Source organism: Enhydra lutris, unplaced genomic scaffold (genome assembly GCF_002288905.1).
Source record: "Enhydra lutris kenyoni isolate GAN:26980312 unplaced genomic scaffold, ASM228890v2 scaffoldscaffold10, whole genome shotgun sequence".
Classification (NCBI taxonomy): domain Eukaryota; kingdom Metazoa; phylum Chordata; class Mammalia; order Carnivora; family Mustelidae; genus Enhydra; species Enhydra lutris.
Genome location: NW_019154094.1, coordinates 37,080,420 through 37,091,926, shown reverse-complemented (window position 1 = coordinate 37,091,926; position 11,507 = coordinate 37,080,420). Strand labels below are relative to the sequence as shown.

Below are 11,507 nucleotides of genomic sequence, written 5' to 3'. Positions count from 1 at the left end.
CCGTGGGAATATAACAGTGCAAAAATAGCCACAGCTCCTTTCCTCAAAAATCTTGCTTTTAGTGGGAGACAGACATAGCTATGGATAGATACTAAATAGTTCATGCTAAAGTGGATAATGCCCACTTCAGGAAACAAGAAGTGCCTGAGAAAGCAATATGAATCTGTTACTGGTTAGACTGTGAAACTCTGAACAAGTCATTTCACCTGTCTAAACTTTAGTTTCCTCATCTGTAAAAGCAGGCGTGAGGTGTAGATAGATAGATAGATGATAATATCTGCTGCATTCAGTGCAAGTTCTCTATTTATCAAGCATTGTATTAAATACTTTGCATGTTTTCCCCCCTTCATCAATCCTATAAGGTGAAATTAACATTATCACTAGTGTCATCTGATAGGGTTAGAGAGGTTAACTGTGATCACACAGCCAGTAGGGATATGACAGGATTTGAATTTGGTTAAGAGGAGTTTAGAAGTACTCCTATTTACTATTAAGTCACTTGGCCAAGTATGGAATTCAGAGACAGACATTAGCATATTTCTCATGCAACCTTATCAACAACCAGGACAGGTGCGCCTGGTTGGCTCAGTTGCTTAAGCGTCTGTCTTGGGCTTGGGTCAACATTCCAGGGTCCCGGGATGGAGATCTGCTTCAGGCTCCACCCCTCTCCCTCTGTCTGCCACTCTGCCCACTTGTCCTCTCTATCAAATAAATAAATAAAATCTTAAACAAACAAACAAACAAAACCCCAATCAGGACATTCACAAAAAAGAGTAACCAGTCTTTTTCCTTCCCAACTACCAACTAACATTTTATGTTTTAACTGGTAGTTCAACCATGCCAACAAAACAACAAAACAAAACAAAACAAAAAGACAAACACACAAAACACATAATGAAACTCTTAGTAAAATGTTGTCCCTAGTGGGTGCAGTTCTGCAGTTTTCATACAAAGCATATGCAATTATTGAGAAGAAACATATGTGAACTCTAGCACAGAGCTGTCTCTTGGCAACTGATTAATATTTCCTTGGCTATGAGTTTATCAGAGAGTTAGGAGTCCTTTATAAATAGAATCTAGAATCTAGAAGACTGTCACCCTCTTACTGTTCAAGTACCACATTTTATTAAAGAAATGGAAAAAAATAAGGAAATGGGAAAAAAAAGTCTAACTTTGGGCTAGGATAGCTACTAAGTAAATAAAAGCATTGGTTGTCTACATGGAATCCTGCCAAATAGTATTTTTCAAGATATGCCTTAATACTCTCTTAAATAGGCAAATAAATAAATAGAAGGACACAGAAAGAGAATTGTATAAAGAAACCCTACAGTCCTTTCACTGAGAATTTCACTGATTGTAGCATATTGCAAAGATCAACATTCCATATAAGGTTTATACTCACAGTTTCTACAGACCTTTTAACACAAATAGAAAATGTGGCTACCACACGGTTGAATTGCTCTAACATAGTCTATTTGAAAATGCAATGGATTCCAGTTTTTATCTTCCCAGATGAGAAGGAATTGACCTTCTGGTCTTGTGTATCATTTCAGCTTCCTTGACAGAGTCTCTTTCCTTCCTTCCAGTGTTTGCCTCTTCATCATAGGAGAACCAGTCCACCTTCTGATGGCTACTGATTTCTGTGTGGGAATCAATATGGCTTAAGGGAAGTTCATTAATTTTCAGAGGGGTATATGACCTAGGCAAGATGTGCTTCTTATTTCACTGGAGAGCAGTGGTGGTTATTGCTACTTGCCAAGACTCTGAGCTAAAAGGGAGATTAGAATGGTATTGAAAGCCCACACACCCAAATATTTCTTGCCATGGGATAAATAAATAAATTGTGATATGGTCATACAATGGAATATGAGATCGAACCCTACAAATGAAAAAGACTGTGTAAACTGGTCAAAATGGTGAGCAGGCCCGCTGTTGCAGCATCAAGATGGTGACAGGAGGGTATTTGAAAATGGTATTACTGAAGCACCTGGGTGGCTCAGTCAGCTAAGCCTGGCTGGGGTCATGATCCCGGGGTCCTGGGTTCGAGCCCTGCATCGGGTCTGCTCAGTTGGAAGTCTGCTTCTCTCTCTCCCTTTGCCCCTCCCCCTGCTTGTGCTCTATCTCAAATAAATAAATGAAATCTTTAAAAATTGAAAATGGTATTACAATGCTGCAAGGATCAGTACTCTGGGGTTAATGCGAGATAATACATTATGTGAGAATGATGATGTGAAAGGCTTCCCAAGAACCTTCAGAATGATGGGATGTTTTGCATCAATAGAGCACTGAACCTGCCCATGAGAAAGCAGATCTTACCTAAAAAACAGTGGACAAAATATGAGGATACCCTTCACCTTGAGCCATATATGAAAGAAATTATCCAGGAAAGCAAAGAGAAAAAAGAATGGGCAAAGAAATAATCATGGAGCTGAAATCCATGGTTGCAGCTGCCCTCAAATATTTTTAAGAAGCTGGATAAACCTGGGGTGCCTGAGTGGCACAGTCTATTAAGCATCCGACTCCTGGTTTCAGCTAAGGTCATGATCTCAAGGTCATGGGATCCAGCCCTGTGGCGGCTCTATACTAGTGCAGAGTCTGTTTGAGATTCTTTCTCCCTCTTGATCTGCCCCTTCCCCTGCATGCTCTCTCTCTTTCAAATAGTAGAACTATTTGAGCTGCAAATGTATTATTTTAAATAAATGTGTATTATTTTTTTAAAAAAAAGAGCATAAGCTATCACTGACCCTATAGCATGGATGAATCTCACAAATGACAAACTAGCTCAGAAAAGACAGAAACAAAAGAGCACTAGTTGTACGACAGCACTGCACTTACATGAAGTTCAAAGCCAGGCAGAACCAATCTGTGGCAGAAGTCAGGATAGTGCCCTTCCCAGAGGCAGTACTGCCTAGCAGGGGTATCAGTGGAAATTCTGGGGGCTGGCAAGGCGCTACTTCCCAAACCAGGTTCTGCACATGGACACATTTATTGTATGTGATGCATCAGGCTGTTACATTTAAGATCATACTGTTCTTGAGGTATGTTAGACGTCAAAGAAATACTTGCTTAAAAAACATCCTCTTTGCAAACACACACACTGGCAACAAACTGAGTCTTTCTCCTGGATGTAATCTAAAGATTCACTTCCATCCCTTAAGAAATGCTGCCTCAAGACAGAGAAATGACAATAGTATACATAACAGACCAACCGAGGGTCCCTATCTGCAGGATGACCATTTTCCCAAGCTGAATTGGTAACCTTTTCCTACACTTTCAGAGAACCACAGGGCTTCCTTGGAGCACAGGTTCTATCTCTTTGTATTGACATGATTATTTCCTAGCCTGCCTCCACCAGACTCACTTCCTTGAGCACATGAGGTCAATCTTTAACTGCAGGACCTTAGCACCAAACAGGGTACCTAACAGATAGGGATGCTCCATAACCATCTGTGGGATGAATGAATGCATGAAGATATGAGTTCATCCTACAGACATAAACTGTACTGAGCTGGCAGAAAAGAGAATAAGGACATGTGTCTGGCTCTGGTGAGCAACTACACATAAATCCTGACACAAGCATATTTACAAGTTTGAAGAGAAAGGAGTACTGGGGTACTAATAATCAGCCTGAAACCCATTGAAGGACAGGAGCTATGACTCTGCTTTAAAAGAGCCTTGTGTGGAACTATACAGTGTCTGATACTTTTTACTATTTAAAGGGCCCAAGGTGGTGCTAGAGCTGTAATATCAGTAATGAAAGCAAATGTGTGAACTGCTTGGACTTATTCAAGATAAGTTATTTCAAGTGCATTCAGAATAAGTACACATGGAGAGGTAGAGCCATTTTTTTTTTAATCCTTGCTGGGGATGAGTCAGAGAAATAAGGATTTCTGAATTCTCCAGATAAAGCTCCAAACATGTTTCAGCCACTAATTTACAAATTTTCTGTTCTATAGGCAGAACCAATATTTTGTGTGCATAAGTGTGCCATATTTAGTATGATCTAATGTTACAAATGTCCCAACAACCTTAGCAAAGTACCAGGTGTCCACCACACATTCAATAAGTGAAATGTTTTCTATCAAACCCAACCACTATCTGTGTGCCATTAAAAAGTAAGAGAAAGAAAGAAAAAGAGAAAGAGAGAAAGAGAGAGAGTGTGTGTGTAGAAGGGAAGGGAGGAAGGAGGGAAGAATAGCATGCAAGAAAGAGAGAGAAGACAGAAGAGAGACAGAGACAGGGAGGTAGAAATGTAAAGACAGAGAGGAAGGAAAGAAGAGAAGAAAAAAGAAAATGAGAGAAAGAGAGAGAAAATAAGAGGAAGCAAAGTGGGCATCAGAAAGACAGTAGATTCTACAAAACATTTTGGAGGTTTTACAAAAGTGAAAATTAAAAAAATAACCAACAAGGTGAATTCTAAATGTTCAATAATAAAAGATGGTGTTATTAAATTAAAGCTAATGATGCTAACACAGATCGAAAAGGGAAGGACAAATGATGGTAGAATGTAATTACTTTATTGTCTGGTAGTATGGAAATTTCTGCTTAGATGTTCAGATCTCTGAAATGATCTGAGCTACAGCAAGAATCGAAGGAGGGAGTAGACTGTGGAGAAATACACCAGACTGGAAAGTCATCACCAAGGAAGGGAGTTCATTCAACATCCTGTTCTTCAGATCTGGGAAAATATGAACTCAAAAGAAAGGTTATCCATACCAAAAGACAAGCAAGGAAGCCCATGTGTCTATAATTAATTAGAGGGCTGATATAAATACTGTGGTCCAGGCTATCAGAAATGATGTCATAATGCCTAATTCTATAAATTCTTATTATCCATTCATTGTAGATAGCCTGCTGTTAACTTTTGAAAGGAACTTTCTTACTTTTACACATTTTACACTATACCTTGGTATGTAGGATAAAGGCAACCAAAGTGACTAAATAAAGGAGCTAGATAATATATGGTTATCTCTCAGTGGTAGACTGTATTACTATTTGCCCCCAAATTCTCTCTTTAGCATGTTCCTCCCTAAGGGTGAATTATATGTTCCTACTCTGCTGAACTCAAGATCTTTCATTTTATTTAATCGGAATAAGGCAGAAATGACATATATCTTTTCCAAGTAGAAGCTCTACAGCCAGGATGTGAGTGCCATGTTTCTTTTCCTGCTGACACAATAATCAAAATGTTCCTGATAGAGGCTCCTCCATCAACCTAGGCACTAGAGTGAACACAACATGAAGCAGAAGCACAGCTCACCCACAAAGAATATACAGTGTCCTTTGATTTTTATAAGCCATTGAGACTAGTTGGTATCACAGAATAATTTACTGTGTCCTGAATAATACAATACCAAAATAAGAGAAAGAAAAATGAAGGCCAAATATATACATGCATTCATTTGTCCTACTAATAGCTATCAAATACATTCAATGTGTCACCCCTGCTCAGTGCTAAGGAAAAAATTATGAACAAGATTTCTCTTCAAGGACAAAGAGACTAGATTTCTAGAATCTCACAGGTAAGGAAGCAACATGGGTTTGAGCATTCTGGAGAACTGCAGAGAGAGGCACATCTTCAGGAGGGCATCATCAGAGAGGCATCTTTGGAAGGGACATTCCTAAGAGAGTAGGTAGTATCACTCAAATAGAGGTGGAACTAAAAGGGAGATTTTGCATACGGGAATAATGGGAGGTTAGAAAAAACTAGAGTTAGGTCGGGGAAGAAAACCTTTATAAACAAACTGAGACACAGAGGCAATGGGAAATTAGTAGATTTTTTTAAACATAACATAAGAATTTTTAAGTGCCCTTGAAGAGATAAAGAGAGAAATAACTGGACTGGGGATAAAAGCTAAGTCTACTTTTTTGGTCTTAATATGATTTTATCAGGACTTTTGGTGTCATTAAAGACAAAATGTCGCCTTGTCAAAATTATGTATTGAAGCCAATAATTTCAGTCTCATATTTTATAATCACTAACAATTTGTGGTTTATGAGATGAATGTCAGAGCACCCTGTCTACCATGAATACACAATGTTTGTTCAGTGATAGCCAAAAAAAAGATCATATAGAAATTTAAAAAGATAGTAACTAATGTGTACACAAAACCTAGAAATTACAGATTGTTAAAAACTTAATCTTTTAATTGATCAGTTGCTGTGAGCTAAAACCTGACTCAAATCAGAATGACAAGTTAGAATATGGTACAGGACTTTTTTTTTTTTTTTTTTAAATGATGGGTGGAGGAGACAATGCTATATTCTTTAAATCCCATTTCATTTCCTTTTTCTGGACACAGTGGAACACTTCTCAGCTTCCCTTGAAGTTAGGCTAAAGGAGTAATTAAGGCATGTTTACTGGGGGCATGCCAGTATGTCTTTTTTAGTTTACTTGTTTGCTTTTGTATACTTCCAGATCCACAGAGGAATCTCTTCTCTTGACCACCGATTCCCTAGACTTACTATTTACGAGCATTAATTTTGAAAAACTTCAAAGACTAGATTACCAAAAGGTACAAGGGTGTCAGGAGTGCTCAGCACTTTTTAGAAGAACCAGATAAAGACATTCAAGCAAATGAAAGGAAAATATCTTTAAAGGAACAACAGACCCCAATCAAAAGAGTAGGGTTATTTTAATTCTAAATATCTAAGAGTATGGTCTAATTCAAAATTTATATAACTTTATGCTTATGAAATAGAAGAGAAGCAGCTTTATGTTAAGTGGCTATATTTCTGAGCCATAATGTAGTCTCTTGATGAAAAAGAAAATATGTTTGAGGATTCCTGAACCTTAGAACTACAATGAGTATTTATTGAACTCTAAAGGCATTACATGGTTCACCTGTCTATCTTCAGAACAACCCTAGCTGATGTGCATTCCTGGTATTCCTTATTTACCTAAAAGGAAAAGGAATCTTCGAGAATAGTAACTTATTAGGGCCCACAGAATGGAGAAAAGGTAGAGATGAGATTCCAGCCCAGTTCATCTGACTCCAGACAGTACGCTCAACAGTTTGTACCACTATCCTGTCTTCCTCCCATGGGGGTTTGCTAAGCTTGAACACCCATTCCATTGAAACAGATGGGCCACTATCTCTCAACTTAGTTTTTCTTCAGCATAGGCTAAGTAAGTGCTCAGAATATGACTTAACCAGCAATTATAGCCTCAAATACCTCAGACATATTCTTTGACTATTAAGAGCTTTATAAATCATCTCTTTGGTATAAAAAGTGTACCATGGAATCACTCAGAGGTATTAAAAATGTTGGCAAAATATTTTGATGTCCAGAAACTAGGTAAACACAAAGCAAAAACAACTGAAGTGTTTAACTCCAAATAAGTCTGCCTCATTGGATGTAGGGAAAACACAAACAAAAAAGAGAACTTTGTAGTTCTTGTGAACCTATGATTCCCAAGATTCTTATTTCAGACCAAAGAGGAAAACATAGGAACCATAAAGCAGCTGTATATCACAAGTCTTCAAGAAGCTACAACCACAATTTAAATAAATCCATTTAAATTTAAAGTGAATCCTAAGTGGTTTATGTAATTTTTTTTTTCCTGAGCCCATTTTCTCCAGAAAGGTTTAGAATGTTACTTCCCAGTTCATGGTAGACAAAGTCTCAGTTCTCATTTCTTGGAAAGATGGGAGAAAAAAACCTATGTTTAGAATTATCTGCCTTCATAGAAGTATCACAATCCATTAAGACCCAGCTAACTAACAAAGATGTAGCTCTTTAAAAAATTGCTGAATCCCATCCAGGAGGTAAAAAGTTATTGGGGCATGCTTCACCATCACCACCATAGGAAAGACATGCACTGTGCCTTCTTTGCCCCTTGCCCACAAATGTTCTGTGTTAAACTTTATGCAAAACTTTGTTATTGTTGTTGTTTTTAATATAGTCAGTGATGTCATCTCTGTTAGAATTTTACTACAGTGTGAAAACTAAAATGTGGAGCATAAATTGTAGCTGGATTTTTATGTGTCTGAAGACACTTTTTTTTTTCTGGATAAAAACATAAAACCCCAAGGAGTGCTCTCCTCTTGAATCCTGCAGGATTTAATGAGTACTTATCCTGGAACAACCTTCCTTCTAATTTAACTCACTCTATAAGAAACAACAAAAAAATCCTATTTCCTTTTACAGATTCAGCCTTAAAAAGGTCTCTACTTAAAAGGTCTCTACTCTATCAATTTTCTATTTGAAAATTAAGAAAAAAGGATATTGGCCCCTTTGTTAATGCTTGTCCAGAGGAAGGCTAAGTTCTTTGAAAACTTGCAATGGATACTCTATGAAAGGACATACTTAATATTAAAAATGCATATTTTTACTTTAATCAGAAGGGACTGCTATAATTGTTTGTAGGCTCCATAAAGGGGAACTTGTAATTACTGAAAAACCAGTTTCTGTGACAAATGTGAAAATGTTGGTTGACGTGAGGGCGGGAAAAAGTGGATAGACCTAGATATGAATGGAGAGAATCGATGATATGTTTACACCTGGCACTGAAGAAGACCATAGTAGCTTTTCACATCATGATTCACTAGTGTGTCCACATGTCACAATCAGCTGGCAAATGGGTTCTAAGTAATTTTCATGTCAAATTTCTGAAGTGTGTGAGTGCTTTACTATCAATAGTAAATCAGAATAAATTCAAAGTTATTTCTGTGGTAACATGCTCTTCACTCACTTGTACTCAAATAACCCTTTCTGAGTGGGATATAAAAAAGTACATTGCAACCTTATGTACCAGCATGGTATATCTTGTTACATACACAGATGTAAAAAAATAATATGTATCTTTTAGCATTAGACAAAATCCTTAAGAATTATTACAGGGAGGAGTCAGGTGATCAACAAGAAGATGCAGAGTTTGAAGTACAAAAGGCATCAGTTGCTGTCATTATTACTGCCATGGCCCAAAACAAGTTTATGCTTATTTTTGGTCTTAGAAACATCTTTTATAAAATTATACATTCCAGGGTTGACAAAATATGGCCAGTGGACCAAATCTGGACCGCTACTGGTTTTGCAAATAAAGTTTTATTGGAATATGATTGCATCCATTCATTTTTATGTTGTCTATTGTTGCTTTCAAGCTAGAGCATCAATGTTGAGTAGTTACAACAGAGACCACATGGCCAGCAAAGTCTAAAATATTTACTATATAGCCCTTTACAGAAAATGATTGTCAACCCCTGAATTAGACCACAATGGCTGTAGGATTCTCAAATATTCCTGTGTTATGACATGTCACTCTAAAGTTATTCATATCTCTTACTTAAATATGGGATGGTTCAAAAAATGTACAAAAGCAGTAGAGCGCTAGGATTATAATAATGTTCAACAGAAGTCTTTGGAGTCCAACAGACCTCCTTTTAAATATCAGCTCTACTACTGACCTCTACATTTCATTCTGCTTTTCTGTAAAATGGGAGAATACCTATGTCATGGGGTGTTATAGAGCTTCAATGAAAGAAAATAGGTGAAGGATTTAACATGGTATATGACCAGAGTAAGTGTTCATTAATACTAGCTTCTATTTCTCCTGTTAAGAACAAGAAAGGCTACATTATTATCAGAGGGAGCTAAATATCCAGGTCAGAGCAATGACTTGTTCCTTTATGCCTTCCTCTTTATGCCTATGTAGATGCTCTTTGATGGGAAAAGGGAAGGGAGCCATTTATGCAGAAGAGCATTAGTTATTCTCCTTCCTCTGGATAAGACATTACCTGTGTCTGATCCACACCGCTCCCTTTCTTGGTCAATCACATAGTCATGGCCAGAAAAATTCCTGCTCATCTTTAGAAGTAAAACTCTGCATTTTCCTGCCTCAGCGGCACCAAATTTTGCACACAAAAGGTAAATCAGTGTGTCTAGAAACAGCCTAAGAGTTCTTAATGGTCCAAAATTTGCACACAAGGTAAATCAGTGTGTCTAGAAACAGCCTAAGAGTTCTTAATGGTCCACAGCAAAGCTACTAAGGAAAAAAAAAAAAAGTAGATGAAGATATTCATTGAAATCAATAATCCCCAAATCACATTAATGCAATGTTACAGGTAGTAATATAAAATCTGCTGCCTAAAGTACTCAAAGTTATCAGGCCCAGAGCGACCATAACTTGGTCCCGAGCATCAGACTCCTATTTTGTTTTATGATTCTCTGTACATGAACTATAGAAACTGCTTCTGAGAAAACCCTAACTTCCATATCTCTGACTTCTGGATGTATAAATCACAGCAAACTACTCTTCACCTCCAACAGGAGTGAAAATGCAAAGAACAATATCTACCACATATTGCTTCGAAGGCAGTGATTTCTGCTACAAATGATCTGGAATAGCACTTCTCAGACTAACAGCAATAAAAGATCAGTGGGGTTTTTTTTCCTAATATATTATGGACTGAGCCTCTGAGAAAATACAATAAACATGAATAACTAGCAAAAATGAAATTTAAAAAGTTCAAAATAAACACAAGTCTAGGTTTTTCATTTATTAAATTCAAGAGACATAAAAGTGACTGCCAAATTGCTCTAAGATTTTCTGAATTCTTTATTTTTCCCTTCATAACTTGTTGCAGACCAGTAACCAACAGTTGGCAGCCCCTCGCTGCTCTGTGTTCTACATGTGGAGAAAGGGTAGGCGGATCTGGAACTTCCTGGACTGTGACAGTAACTTGAGATGGCCAAACTAAGCCAGTGATGGAAAGACACCTTCCCCAAACCAGTCACAGAGTCCATCAGGAAGGCAGGAATTGGAGGATGGATGCAGAGGAAGGGCAAAAAAGACTTTCTGTCTTAACTGTATATATTGTATGATTTAGGTTTTGTACAATGAGCACGTAGTTACTACTAAGCTACATTTACCGTTTTCAAAAATGCAATTTAAAAAACAAAGCACTTTAAAGTGGTATTTTTTTGTTCAAGATTAACTAAGTGAAGTGCAGAAGGCAAAGCCATCAGAGCAGGCAAAGGGAATGTTACAGGTTCTCCCAAAGCACATGCTGAATTAATGAGTGTTTTCATTTTCACTGAGCGCACAGCCTTATTGGTGCTAAGGGCACCAATAAGTGTTGTATGGGCACAACAGTGAACAAGCCACAAATCTTACTCTCATGGGTTTCTAGTTCAGAGAGAGATATGTGCAAATTCATTACATCCTTATAAATTTCTATGCTAGAAATGCCTTCTGTAGAGAGATAGTGAAAAGGAAGTAGTGGTCAGTTTTCCCCAGGGGAAAAGACAGAGTATGTCACCTTTCCCAGAGTGCAACTGCTTTACGGTATTGAGGGTATGAGTATAGGGTACTGAGAGATGATTAGCTAGAAAGCCTGGCCATGTCAGCTGGCCTTCCTTTTTCACAAAGTTGTGTGTAACACTTATAACCTCTGTTATAACACTTAAGACACTTATAATATGTTCTGTCCCATAAAATCGCCATCTCCACGCCTTAATTCCTGCTAATGTCTGCTCTTCAGATCCCTGAATATATACAGGAATGG

The 11,507-nt window shown here is 37.6% G+C and overlaps 1 pseudogene; it reads left to right on the top strand.

The window, feature by feature from the left end:
- The first annotated feature begins 1,913 nt into the window (after positions 1–1,913).
- Positions 1,914–2,420, top strand: LOC111143751 (annotated as a pseudogene).
- Positions 2,421–11,507: the final 9,087 nt, after the last annotated feature.